Source organism: Myxine glutinosa, chromosome 9, assembly GCF_964187855.1.
Source record: "Myxine glutinosa chromosome 9, kmMyxGlut1.1, whole genome shotgun sequence".
Classification (NCBI taxonomy): Eukaryota; Metazoa; Chordata; class Myxini; order Myxiniformes; family Myxinidae; genus Myxine; species Myxine glutinosa.
The window spans coordinates 146,718,736-146,733,129 of NC_136269.1; the positions used below are offsets into that span (position 1 = coordinate 146,718,736).

The window sequence follows — 14,394 nt, forward strand, 5'->3', positions numbered from 1 at the left end:
TTTGTAACGAGCAATCAATTCCTTGTGTGTTAAAGCAATCACATTGATATTTCATCAGATGTTCGTTTCACTTCCAGTCCTTAGATTCTTGACAGTAAATGTTCATTGCATCGCCATGAATATTGTAAATTCTTATTTGTTTTCTATTTCTACACGAGAATTACAAATATTACTTTAATCGTGATGTTTTTTTTTTACTTTTCAGGTGAAAGCAATGTGCCCATATAGAGGTCAAATGTAATCATAACATTAAAATTGTTTCACTACATTTTCAAGGCTTTACCAACTTGGAGAGCACCGCAGCAGATAATGCTCAGGTCAAGCTTTGGACCACTGAGTATCATCCAGCCGGTACTGTGCAGGTATCCTGGTACCATACGTGGATCTAACTCACAAAGTGGGAGGGGCATGGATCACATGACTGCAAGGTGTGTGCGTGCATGCGTCCGCCGTGATTCGAAGAGAAGACGGGCTAATTTAACTTAGTACAACGTACAAGTAAATAAAATACAATATACAAGGTATGCAGGTCACTAAGCATCATGCAACTACTCCAACATATACCGCATAGTACACACAGTAGAGCATGTTGTATCGTTCATCGTAACATGGTATGATTACTTTTTGTTTTATCGACGATGCTCTTCGCTATATTTGTATATTTTAATGAACTGACCTCTTCTTTAAATATAAACAAAACTGTAAGAGAGCTACAGTGGGGCTCAACATTAACTGTTTTTCCACTGTTCATGGCACATGGAGCTTTTAGATTTTACCTGTGTCATGAACCGTTACACCTGTCCAACTTCGTATGGTAAGCAAGTGTGCTGAAGTGGTAGATTAATGCACGGGCACGCAGGGCTCATGCCCCCCGAGCTCAATGTGGGCCCCGGGTAGATGTGGCCTAAGGAGTCATGCAACCCATGTAATCGCATGGAGCCCCGGGATTACAAGAGGCCCCACACGAGATATTACACCCCCATAGACAAGGCTATTACAAAATCATGGGGTTAAGCACTCAAGCAAGAACTCCATCGACGGCGTTAATGACGCCTTTAACAAACAATTTTATTACGTAACCCCAACTGTTATCAAATGTGATACAATCCAAAAAGAATTGATGACAAAGTATTCTCGATGTAACTTCTCTCCAATGATAAATCCCCCAAAAGAAGAAGAAGAAGAAGTAAAACCACGTCGAGCTGCAAAAGTCCTTGGCATGCCTTTCCTCCAGATGATGATGATGATGATTCCTTGTCCGTTGCTTTGCACTGATGTTGCTGTTCAATGGCAGATTTGCTCACAAATCGTTAAAAGTGAATTTTTGTTTTTCCTGGTGTGTGATGCCTTTTAAATTGGTAAGGGCATAAATGTTTCAGGGATTGACCGATCATCACAATGTGAGTTCGATCATCTGTGCATACGCAGAGGGTAAGTACGGTGGTACTTCATTACCACACTGGACCTGTCGATTAGTGCAAGGTGATACAACCATCTCATCAATACAAGAAACAAGAAGTTGTCATGCTGAGCACAATACTTGCAAAATCCACCCCTTGCCTCTCCCCCCCCCCCCCCCCCCCCCCAAAAAGGTTGCCATTGAGCCATCAAATTGTCCATTTCATCAATATTAAAATGGACGATCTTGATCAAAGCTCGTATCAATAGGATGACGTGACAATTTTTCAGATGAAACTTGATGATTTTAGAAGTTTCACCTTGAGTTGACCTTTGACCTCAAATAGTTGGTTTACCAATTCATTGACTCAATGTGCAAATGCTGTTAATTGTTCAAATCAATCGGATGAAAATTGATGATTTTTAGATTAAAATTGATTTTGGAAATTTGACCTTTAGTTGACCTTTGACCTCAAAAATAGTTGTTTTCCCAATTCAGTGACTCAATGTGCAAATGCTGTTAATTGTTCAAGTCAATCGGATGAAAATTGATGATTTTTAGATTGTGATTGATTTTGGAAGTTTGACCTTTAGTTGACCTTTGACCTCAAAATAGTTGGTTTCCCAATTCAGTGACAATGTGCAAATGCTGTTAATTGTTCAAATCAATCGGATGAAAATTGATGATTTTTAGATTAAAATTGATTTTGGAAGTTTGACCTTTAGTTGACCTTTGACCTCAAAAATAGTTGTTTTCCCAATTCAGTGACTCAATGTGCAAATGCTGTTAATTGTTCAAGTCAATCGGATGAAAATTGATGATTTTTAGATTGTGATTGATTTTGGAAGTTTGACCTTTAGTTGACCTTTGACCTCAAAATAGTTGGTTTCCCAATTCAGTGACAATGTGCAAATGCTGTTAATTGTTCAAATCAATCGGATGAAAATTGATGATTTTTAGATTAAAATTGATTTTGGAAGTTTGACCTTTAGTTGACCTTTGACCTCAAAAATAGTTGTTTTCCCAATTCAGTGACTCGATGTGCAAATGCTGTTAATTGTTCAAATCAATCGGATGAAAATTGATGATTTTTAGATTAAAATTGATTTTGGAAATTTGACCTTTAGTTGACCTTTGACCTCAAAAATAGTTGGTTTCCCAATTTATTGACTCGATGTGCAAATGTTCAATTTCCAAGTGAATCAGATGAAAAATGGCGATTTTAGAAATTTGACCTTTGACCTCAAAAGCAACTTGCTGACGTTTCATGACGATCGGTTTATAATTGTGACCTGTAGGCGACAAACGGAGAAACAAACGGGAAAATAAAAATGGGAAACTTCATTACAGAATCAAATCAAATTAAGTGAATTGACATTTCCTCTGGATTCCCAAAAAGTCCTTGATGATGTTCAGGCGGTGGAGACTCCACTGTGCATTTGCCTGTTTGGGCCTTTCAAGGAAAACCTTCACCAACATCACTTATTGATGATAAACAAGTCGTTTTATCTGAGCGACAATGCTGTAGTAGTCTCGGTACCTGGATTGATGTACACCTTGCGGCATGATAACCTTGCTTTTACAACCGGACACAACTCCAGTGGAGTTGCTCAAAATGAGGAAACCTTTGCACATTCATTACCTTCACCTATTCATTACCTTCACCTATTCATGACCTTCACCTATTCATTACCTTCACCTATTCATTACCTTCACCAAGCTTTCTCACACAGATGCAAAATTACATTTCCTGAAATATTGTAAAGTGCTTCGTGATGGGTTTACATGAAATATAATGTCTCTTTAATTCTACATTTACGATTCGTTATGACCATTTTTAGGATATACTAAAAACAAATACTGCACACGGAAGAAGGTCATGGGTTGGACCAGGAAATGACAAAAAGTAATGAACGACTCAATCGATCAGCATCCAAAACGTGGCCGATCCGAGGAATCAGAAAGTTGTGGGGAAAAGGACAAGTTGGGGGAAAGTTTGATCATGACAAAGTGTAACAAATGAATGTTTAACTAACCTGACATTCCAACTGATAGGTAACCTATATAGCATTGCGGATTACATCATGGCATCCTGAGGATAATGTTTCCCTGTGACCGCTCCTCTGTTAACACTGTTAAAGGCGCAGAAGGGCCGCATGCATATTGCTTCGTAATGTACAAACTCGGCGCAATAAACAAGCAAGGTGCACATCCCCAGAACAGTGTACACCCAAGCAAGGTGTCCCAGAACGATGTACACCCCAGCAAGGTGTCCCAGAACGCTGTACACCCCAGAAAGGTGTCCCAGAACGGTGTACACCCCAGCAAGATGTCCCAGAACGGTGTACACCCCAGAAAGATGTCCCAGAACGGTGTACACCCCAGAAAGGTGTCCCAGAACGGTGTACACCTCCCAGCTTGCACATAGTACACTCTGCCAGCACAACGTACGCACCCAGGACACTGTGCCAGCATGCAGACATCAATAAGCAATCACTTTGCTGAAGAGTGAACAATTATTGTAATTGGCTGCAGGTTTACTCTGGATTTGTGTCGAAATAGTTTTGTCGTTTTATGAAAAGCCTCCAAAAGCCTCCAGTTGGATTATAATTTTTGCAATACATTGTATGTATAATTGTATTTGTAATATAGAGGGCACTGGCTTTGATTTTAAAGATCCAAAAAAGCAATGTCGTCATTCCATAACATGGTTGTCAAGGTACATTGGCTCATGTACATGAGGTAAGTTTGCACAACTCGGAACAGTTGTCCAACGGACTGTTCAAGCCATGCGGACAATGTTTTTATTGAAGACCCATGAAAGGGGTTTTGTGATCTGCCAGTATTCGTTGTTATAACAGCTGGTGATGCAACATCATGGAGCGAAACTCAGCAGAGCAGGGTGTGACGACTCGCCCATCTACAGGCTGGTGTGACGACTCGTCCATCTCCAGTCTGGTGTGACTCGCCCATCTCCAGGCTGGTGTGACTCGCCCATCTCCAGGCTGGTGTGACTCACCCATCTCCAGGCTGGTGTGACGTCTCGCCCATCTACAGTCTGGTGTGACGACTCGTCCATCTCCAGTCTGGTGTGACTCACCCACCTCCAGGCTGGTGTGACGACTCGCCCATCTCCAGGCTGGTGTGTCTCACCCATCTCCAGGCTGGAGTGCCGACTCGCCTAATTCCAAGCTGGTGTGACAACTCGTCCATCTCCAGTCTGGTGTGACTCGCCCATCTCCAGGCTGGTGTGACTCACCCACCTCCAGGCTGGTGTGACGACTCGCCCATCTCCAGGCTGGTGTGTCTCACCCATCTCCAGGCTGGTGTGTCTCACCCATCTCCAGGCTGGAGTGACGACTCACCTAATTCCAAGCTGGTGTGATGACTCGCCCATCTCCAGGCTGGTGTGTCTCACCTATTTCCAGGCTGGTGTGACTCACCCATCTCCAGGCTGGTGTGAAGACTCGCCTAATTCCAGGCTGGTGTGACGACTCGCCCATCTACAGGCTGGTGTTACGACTCGCCTATCTACAGGCTGGAGTGACGACTCGCCGATCTCCCAGCTGGTGTGACGACTCGCCTATCTACAGGCTGGTGTGACGACTCGCCTATCTACAGGCTGGTTTGACGACTCACCCATCTCCAGACTGGTGTGACGACTCGCCTATCTACAGGCTGGTGTGACGACTCGCCAATCTACAGGCTGGTGTGACGACTCACCTATCTAAAGGCTGATTTGACGACTCACCCATCTCCAGGCTGGTGTGACGACTCGCCTATCTACAGGCGGGTGTGACGACTCGCCAATCTACAGGCTGGTGTGACGACTCGCCTATCTACAGGCTGGTGTGACGACTCGCCTATCTACAGGCCGGTGTGACGACTCACCTATCTAAAGGCTGGTTTGACGACTCACCCATCTCCAGGCTGGTGTGACGACTCGCCTATCTACAGGCTGGTGTGACGACTCGCCTATCTACAGGCTGGTTTGACGACTCGCCCATTTACAGGCCGGTGTGGCCTTGAGAGCACAGAGTTAGTTAAGCAATGAGGAGAACGCTGTAGCGTGTTGGAAGTAACGATCGGTATGCACAACATGAAGGAGTTAGATTGATGTTTGTGTCTGTGACGTGTGTCATAACAGTACTACGATGGAGTCCTAATAACAGCTGATGCTCTCATTACTTATAGAGCTGGATAACAAGGTTTATATAATGTATCATTCCTTGTCGTTGGTGCCCTATAATACACCCACCATTAATATGAAAGGAACATGAAAATAATGTTGTAAAGATTAAAAATAGAATTGCCTGTTCAACTCGCTGAGCCCTTGCTCTAGAGTCAACCTTGAATTTTTTCAAGCTATCATCATCAATGTCAAAATAACCATCGAGTTATGGAACTCATGGTGCTGGACCTGAGATCTGTCCACCAAGCTGCTCGGTTAGCACAAACAATCATAAAAAGAGCTTATCTATAAACCCATCCACACTGACTTGGAGATCTGATGTCATAAGGACCATCTCACCATCCCTAATGATACCTCAACATGTTGCCTCAAGGATGTGTGAGAAAGATCAAATTGCTATGATTACAAAAAAGGGTCAAAGTCTTCAAAATGTACACCAAGAAGATTTTGAGTGCAGTTTGTGAAAAGAACATGGTGGTGCCGTTTTGTAGTCGTGGCTCTGTTGTTGCCTGTTCACAAGAACTTGCGCTCATGAGGACCTCCTTTGTAAAAGCTGCACCTGCACAAAAACAATGGACTTGATGCATGATTTCAGTGTTTGAACACAATACTTGATTCTTTCATTGATATCTCTGTCATTAAGCACATCTGCACAATCGCTTCAATGAAGCAAAGATATTTTTCTGTAATAGAGAATTAATTTTTTAATACTGTAAACCAGTGCATACAAAAATCTTCCATCACATCTCAGGGGTGCTGTGGAAGTTTCACTTTTACTATTACTCGGCCTCGTCGCTTCGCTTATGGGTGGGTATAAACAATTAATTAAAAAGACTGCCATGTTGTATTTCACAAACACATTGCATGTCTATCTGTGAGTGTCAATGAGGATGTAAAATGAAGAAAAACATGAAAAGGGAATTTTTTTTGTAACACATAATTGTTGTGGTTGTTTGTTGGTGTTGATCTACTCCTTCCGTGGACTTTTGTATATTTTACTATTGCTTCAAGAAGTATTACTATATTTCATTTTGTGTGCTCCTCCCATGTCCTTGCAAAGGGTTCCTGTCGTGGTAAAATAATAAATGTTACCATTGGAGTAGTGCAGTGGAGGGTGGTGATGGAAATGTACGAGAGAGCTTGCACAGCTGCAAGGACGAAGGACGGGAACAGTGGTGAGTTTGAGGTGAAGGTGGAAGTGCATCAGGGGTCACTACTAAGTCCACTACTATTTGTAGCTGTGTTGGAGGAGGTTGACGATTGAAGAGGAGATTGACAAGAAGAGGAAGAAGTTCAAGGAGTGGCAGAAGGCGAAGGGTACGGGGGCAGAAAAGGCAGAGCATGAAAGTTATAAGGCAGCCAGGAAGGCTGCAAAGAAAGAGGTAGCAAAGGCGCAGGAGGCATGTAGGAAAATGTTCGGAGAACGCTTGGATTTGGAAGAGGGTCAGAGAGCGGTATTCAGGATTGCAAAGCAGATAGCGAAAGAGAGGTGTGATGTGATGGGGGTGAGTTGCTTGAAGGATGAAGTGGGACAAATCGTTGTGGACCCAGATGGAATTAAAGGAAGATGGAAAAGATATATGGAAATGCTGTTGAATACAGAGAATGAATGGGATGGCAACATGGAGAGTAACCCAGTTTAGGACCGGCAGAGAAGATAACCGAGAAGGAAGTTGAGGAAGCGATAAAAGCAATGAAGAGTAGAAAAGCGGGAGGGCCAACGGGAGTTGTGGGAGATATGTTGAAGGCAGCGGGAAATTGGGGTGTGAAGAGAATGACAGAGATCTGTAATCTGGTGGTGAAAGAAGGCCGCATTCCAGTGGATTGGGAACTGAGTACCCTCGTCCCTCTATACAAGGGGAAAGGTGGCCCTCTGGAGTGTGGCTCGTACCGAGCGATAAAGTTATTGGAGCATGGAATGAAGGTATTGGAAAGGGTGTTGGAGAGGAGGATAAGGAAGAAAGTGAAGATTGACGAAATGCAGTTTGGATTTATGCCAGGAAGAGGAACGACAGATGAGCTTTTTATTGTGAGGCAGTTGCAGGAGAAGTACATGGAGAAGAGGAAGAAGCTGTTTCTTGGGTTTGTTGATCTGGAGAAAGCATTCGATAGGGTTCCACGTGAAGTATTGACATGGGCATTGAGGAAGTTAGGAGTGGAGGAATGGTTGATCAGAGTAGTGATGGCAATGTACAAAAGAGCGCGCACAGCTGTAAGGACGGGAACAGTGGTGAGTTTGAGGTGAAGGTGGGAGTGCATCAGGGGTCGGTACTAAGTCCACTACTATTTGTAGCTGTGATGGAGGTGCTGGCTCAGAATGTAAAGGAGGGTTATCCGTACCGTGGGAGTTGTTGTATGCAGATGATCTGGTGTTGATTGCAGAAAGTATGGATGGACTGAAGGAGAAGATGAACAAGTGGAAGGAATGTATGGAGACAAAAGGTCTGTAGGTGAATATCGGAAAAACGAAGGTGATGGCAAGTGGTAAAGCATGTGGTGACGTGGAAAGAACTGGGAAGTGGCCATGTGCTGTGTGCAGGAAGGGTGTCTGAGTGAACTCCATTCAATGTTCAATGTGTGCTGAGTGGGTTCATCAAAAATGTAGTGGTTTGAGAGGGTCACTAACTAGTGTGGCAGCTACATTCAAGTGTAAGGTGTGCACAGAGGGAGCTGCAGATGGAGGAAATGTTGAGTTGGATCTTGGAGTTGGCGTGAAGCTGGAAGGTGTGAAAAGATTTTGCTACCTCGGAGAAATGCTGAATGGAGAAGATGGATCAGACTCGGCAACGGTTGCTGGAGTGAGATGTGCATGGAAGAAGTTTCAGGAACTGAGTGGCATGCTGACAAGGAGAGGAGTGTCGTTGAAGCTGAAGGGAAAGGTGTATGCTGCATGTGTGAGAAGTGTTATGATTTATGGGAGCGAGACATGGGTAATGAACGTAGAGCAGCAACGAAGGCTGGAAAGGGTGGAAATGCGAATGGTTCGGTGGATGTGCGGAGTATCGTTGAGAGAGAGGAAGACAAATGATGAATTGCGAAAGATGATGGGAATAGAGCCTGTGATGGATGCTGTGAAGAGAAACAGTTTGAGATGGTTTGGTTATGTGTTGAGGAAGGATGAAAGTGACTGGTTGAGAAGAGTGATGGAAATGAATGTAGAAGGAAGTAGAGGACGGGGAAGACCGAGAAAGACTTGGCTAAAGATGGTCGAAGAAGAAATGCGGGCAAGGGGGTTAACAAGGGGAGATGCAGAAAATAGGGCAAAATGGAGAAGATTGTCATGGGGACCACAAGGCTAACGCCCGCTCTTGCAGGGAAAATGGCCTTAAAATGCCTGTTGTTGTTTGTTTTGATGGAGGTGCTGGCTCGGAATGTAAAGGAGGGTTTACCGTCGGAGTTGTTGTATGCAGATGATCTGGTGTTGATTGCAGAAAGTATTAATGGACTGAAGCAGAAGATGAACAAGTGGAAGGAATGTATGGAGACAAAAGGTCTGAAGGTGAATATTGGAAAAACGAAGGTGATGGCAAGTGGTAAAGCATGTGGTGAGGTGGAAAGAACTGGGAAGTGGCCGTGTGCTGTGTGCAGGAAGGGTGTCGGAGTGAACTCCATTCAATGTACAACGTGCGCTGAGTGGGTTCATCAAAAATGTAGTGGTCTGAGAGGGTCATTAACCAGTGTGGCAGCTACATTCAAGTGTAAGGTGTGCACAGAGGGAGCTGCAGATGGAGGAAATGTTGAGTTGGATCTTGGAGACGGCGTGAAGCTGGAAGGTGTGAAACCATTTTGCTACCTCGGAGACATGCTGAATGGAGAAGGTGGATCAGACTCGGCAACGGTTGCTCGAGTGAGATGTGCATGGCAGAAGTTTCGGGAACTGAGTGGCGTGCTGACGAGGAGGGGAGTGTCGTTGAAGCTGAAGGGAAAGGTGTGTGCTGCAGGTGTGAGAAGTGTTATGATGAGAAGTGTTTTGATTTATGGGAGCGAGACATGGGTAATGAACGTAGAGCAGCAACGAAGGGTGGAAATGCGAATTGTTCGGTGGATGTGTGGAGTATCTTGAGAGAGAGGAAGACAAATGATGAATTGCGAAAGATGATGGGAATAGAGCCTGTGATTGATGCTGTGAAGAGAAACAGTTTGAGATGGTTTCGTCATGTGTTGAGGAAGGATGGAAGTGACTGGTTGAGAAGAATGATGGAAGTGAATGTAGAAGGAAGTGGAGGACGGGGAACACCGAGAAAGACTTGGTTAAAGGTAGTGGAAGAAGAAATGCGGATAATGGGGTTAACAAGGGGAGATGTAGAAAATAGGGCAAAATGGAGAAGATTGTCATGGGGTTGTTGCCCCTACTTGCTGCACCCTCACCACTGCCTCAACTCACTACACCCTCACCACTGCCTCAACTCACTACACACTCACCACTGCCTCTACTCACTACATCCTCACCCACTGCCTCCACTCACTACACCCTCACCACTGCCTCTACTCACTACACCCTCACCACTGCCTCTACTCACTACACCCTCACGACTGCCTCTACTCACTACACCCTCATCACTGCCGCTACTTGTTAGACCCTCACCAGTGCCCCTACTTGCTACACTGAGATGCCAAGAGATGTTGACCAAAGGGTGTTCATTCTTCACCACAATGCCCATGTTGCACGGACCTCCATTCGGGGCTGTGGCTCAGAACAGCAGGATCTTCCCCATACTACCCGGACCTTGCCACCAGGGTGACTATTATCTGTTGCGACATTTGAAGTCTCACTTGTGTTGCTGCCAATTCCCCCACGGCAAGGAATTGACTGACTGTAGCGGTTCCCGCTGGATGTACACAATCGCCTTGCACCTGCCAGGACGCGGCCAGGGCGCGATCGCCATGCCGGGCTCGTCCGGACGGGCCCAGACGCGCCTCTCCTGGGCATGCCCGGACTCGCTGTTCCCGGGCACGCCCGAACCTCCCGGGCACGCCCGGTCTCATCTTTCCCGGGCATGCCCGCTCTTGCCTTTCCAGGGCTCGCCCAGAGCGCCCGGGCACGCCCAGCCTCGACTTGCCAGGCCGCGTCCAGGACGCCCGGGCATGTCCAGACTCGCCTTTCCAGGGCTCGCCCAGAGCGTCCGGGCATGCCCGCTCTCGCCTTTCCAGGGCTCGCCCAGAGCGCTCGGGCACGCCCAGCCTCGACTTGCCAGGCCGCGTCCAGGACGCCCGGGCATGTCCAGACTCGCCTTTCCAGGACTCGACCTTGACACCCGGGCATGCCCGGTCTCGGTTTTCCCAGGCAAACGCCCCGGCATAAATGTGTATATATATTGCTGCCTGATAAACGGGCTTTTCAGAGTACCTGAGCTGTTTTGTTTCAATAAAGCAACTCGGACGAATTCCGTCTTTGGTCGCGTCAATTCTTTCGACTCGCGTTGGAGCGCAGCTCCTTCACTGGTGACCTACCGACATGGACACGGCAGTGACTCTTAAACTGCCTACCTTCTGGGAGGCTCACGCGGCTGTTTGGTTCGCCCAGACGGACTCCCAGTTCACCCTGCGAGGCATCACCGCGGACGACACCCGCTTCCACCATGTCGTGGCAGCGCTCGGTTCCGCCTCCGCGGCCCGCGCCCTGAGCCTCCTCGAGCACCCGCCGGCTGCTGACAAGTATGACGCGCTGAAGACGCTCCTCCTCGACGCTTTCGCCCTCTCACCGGCGGCATGCGCACGGCGCCTGCTCGACATGCCCGAGCTCAGCGACATGCGCCCGTCCGAGCGCATAGACTATATGCTCTCGTTGCTCGGTGAGCACGCTCCGGATTTTCTGTTCCGCGAGCTGTTCCTTCGCCAGCTGCCTCACCCGGTACGCCTCGCCCTGGCTGGCACGTCGCTCACCGATCCCCGCGCCCTCGCCAGGGAAGCCGATAAGATCTCCTCGGCGGGCCAGCACATCGGCGCGGCTACCTGGAGCCTGCCGCCGTCCGAGGCGACGCCCATGACGCCCGAGCGCCCTGCGCGGTTAGAGGCCGAACTGCCGGTGCAACTGGCGGCCGCCACGCCGCGCCAACCGCTTCCGACACGACAGTCGGGGCCTCCACCTGACCAGGCGTGGTGTTATTACCACGCCAGGTTCGGACACAAGGCTCGGACGTGCCGACCCCCGTGCACTTTCGGCAAGTCGGGAAACGGCCGGGCCGGCGTTCATTCCCAGCCATGAGCGCCGGCCACTCGGGCAACTTGCTTTTTATTCGGGACAAAGCGTCCGGGCGGCGTTTCCTTTGTGACACCGGCGCCCAACTGAGCGTCATACCCACCTCCGAGCAGGACAGGCGGGACGCCGTTTGCGGCCCCTCTTTGGTCGCTGCTAATGGCTCGGCCATACGCACTTTCGGCCCGCGCGACGTCACCCTCTGCTTCGGCAGCCAGCGCTTTCAGTGGGCCTTTGTGACCGCCTGCGTCCCCATGGCTTTGCTGGGCGCCGACTTCCTCTGCGCGCACGGGCTGCTGGTCGACGTCAAACGACGTCGCCTTGTCAACGCCGAGACCTTCAGCTCCCTGGCGTGCACGATGAGCAGCTCGGCGCCGACCGAACTGGCGTGCGCCCTCCCGACGGCGAACGAGTTCGCTCGCCTGCTCGCGGAATTCCCGGCCCTCACGCGGCCGACGTTTTCGGCCGGCGCAGTGCGGCATGGGATCGAGCACCACATACCCACTACGGGCCCGCCGGTCTACGCCAGGGCCCGCCGCCTCGACCCGACCAAGCTCGCTGTGGCAAAGGCCGAGTTCGACGCGTTGGAGCACCTCGGCATCGTGCGGCGCTCCGATAGCGCATAGGCCTCACCGCTGCACATCGTGCCAAAGCCGGGGGGCGGATGGCGCCCGTGTGGTGACTACCGCCGCCTCAACGACGCTACCACCCCCGACAGGTACCCGATCCCGCACATCCAGGACTTTTCCGCCCGTTTGGCGGGACGGGTCATATTTTCCAAAATTGACCTGATACGGGGATACCACCAGGTACCTGTCCGAGCGGCCGACGTCCCGAAGACGGCCGTCATCATGCCGTTCGGCCTGTTCGAATTTTTGAGGATGCCGTTTGGCCTCAAGAACGCGGCCCAGGCGTTCCAGCGCTTAATGGACGGCGTGCTGCGCAACCTGCCATTTCTTTTCGTCTATCTGGACGACATCCTCGTCGCCAGCACGTCCCGTGCCGAGCACCTCCTCCACCTCCGAACACTGTTCGGTCGCCTCAGCGAGCACGGCTTAATTGTCAACCCGGCCAAATGCCACTTTGGCACGACGACCGTTGACTTTTTGGGCCACCGCATCACCAGGACCGGGGCCGTGCCGCTGCCGACCAAGGTCGAGGCCATCACCACGTTCCCGCGTCCCCGTTCCATCAAGGCCCTACAAGAGTTCCTCGGCATGGTGAATTTTTATCACCGATTCGTGCCCCGCGCTGCTCAGCTCATGCAGCCCCTTTACGAGGCCCTCCGGGGCAAGCCAGCCAAGCATGACATCATTTGGTCCGCGGCCATGGACGCGGCCTTCGCGAGCGCAAAACGGGCCCTCGCCGACGCAACGCTGCTGGCTCACCCGGTGCTCAACACGCCCATCGCCCTCACTACGGACGCCTCCAACTACGCGGTGGGCGCCGTCCATGAACAATGGGTGGACGGGGTTTGGCAGCCACTCGCTTTTTTCAGCCGGCAACTCCGGCCGAACAAGTTAAAATACAGCACGTTCGACCGCGAGCTGCTCGGTCTATTCCTGGCCGTTCGCCATTTCCGACACCTCCTGGAGGGCCGCCCGTTCACGGCTTTCGTCGACCACAAGCCGTTGGTCTACGCAATGGCTAAAGTCACGGAGCCGTGGTCGGCCCGCCAGCAGCGCCACCTCTCCGCCGTGTCGGAATTCACCACGGACATCCGGCACGTCGCCGGCAAAGACAACGCCGTGGCCGACTGTCTTTCTCGGGCCAGCGCGAACGCGGTCCACCTCGGCGTGGACTTCGCGCTCATGGCGGCCGACCAGACCACCGACACCTCGGTGCAGGCCCTCCGGGCGGCGGACACGGGCCTCCGCCTGGCCGACATCCCCTTCGCGGGCACCGTCCTGCTCTGCGACGTCTCCCAGGGCCAGCCTCGCCCCATCGTGTCCGTTTCCTGGCAGCGCCGCATCTTCGCCTCCATGCATGGCCTTTCTCACCCGGGCCGGAAAGCTTCTCAGAAGCTGGTGTCGGCGCGTTTCGTCTGGCACGGCCTTCGACGGAACGTCCGCGACTGGGCCAACGCCTGCACGGCCTGCCAGCGGGCCAAGGTCCACCGCCACACCCAGGCCCCGCTAGCACCTTTCACCGTGCCTGCACGGCGTTTCGACCACGTCCACGTGGACCTGGTGGGTCCCCTGCCCCCATCGCGGGGGTTCACCCACCTGCTCACCATGGTGGACAGGACCACCAGGTGGCCGGAGGCCGTGCCCCTCACGTCCACCTCCACCGCCGACGTGGCGCAGGCGTTCATCACCACCTGGGTCGCGCGCTTCGGCGCACCGGCGGACATCTCGTCCGACCGCGGCCCACAGTTCACGTCCGAACTTTGGGGCGCGGTCGCCCGCTCGTTGGGGGTCACGCTGCACCGCACCACGGCCTACCACCCCCAAGCCAACGGGTTGTGCGAGTGGTTTCACCGCTCCATGAAGGCCGCACTCATGGCCAGCCTTCAGGACGACGGTTGGGCCGACCGGCTGCCGTGGGTCCTTTTGGGCCTCCGCACAGCCCCCAAGGAGGACCTCCGGGCGTCCGCCGCCGAGCTCG

At 50.6% G+C, this 14,394-nt stretch overlaps 1 protein-coding gene across 1 annotated transcript in view; it reads right to left on the reverse strand.

Moving 5' to 3' along the window:
* Window positions 1-1,047: 1,047 nt before the first annotated feature.
* Window positions 1,048-14,394, reverse strand: part of LOC137434824 (junctophilin-1-like) — a 145,285-nt gene continuing 131,938 nt past the window's right edge. The window contains exon 9 of the mRNA XM_078785143.1: window positions 1,048-6,150. The gene's annotated coding sequence lies outside the window, so the exon portion shown is untranslated. The remainder of the gene's footprint in view (window positions 6,151-14,394) is intronic.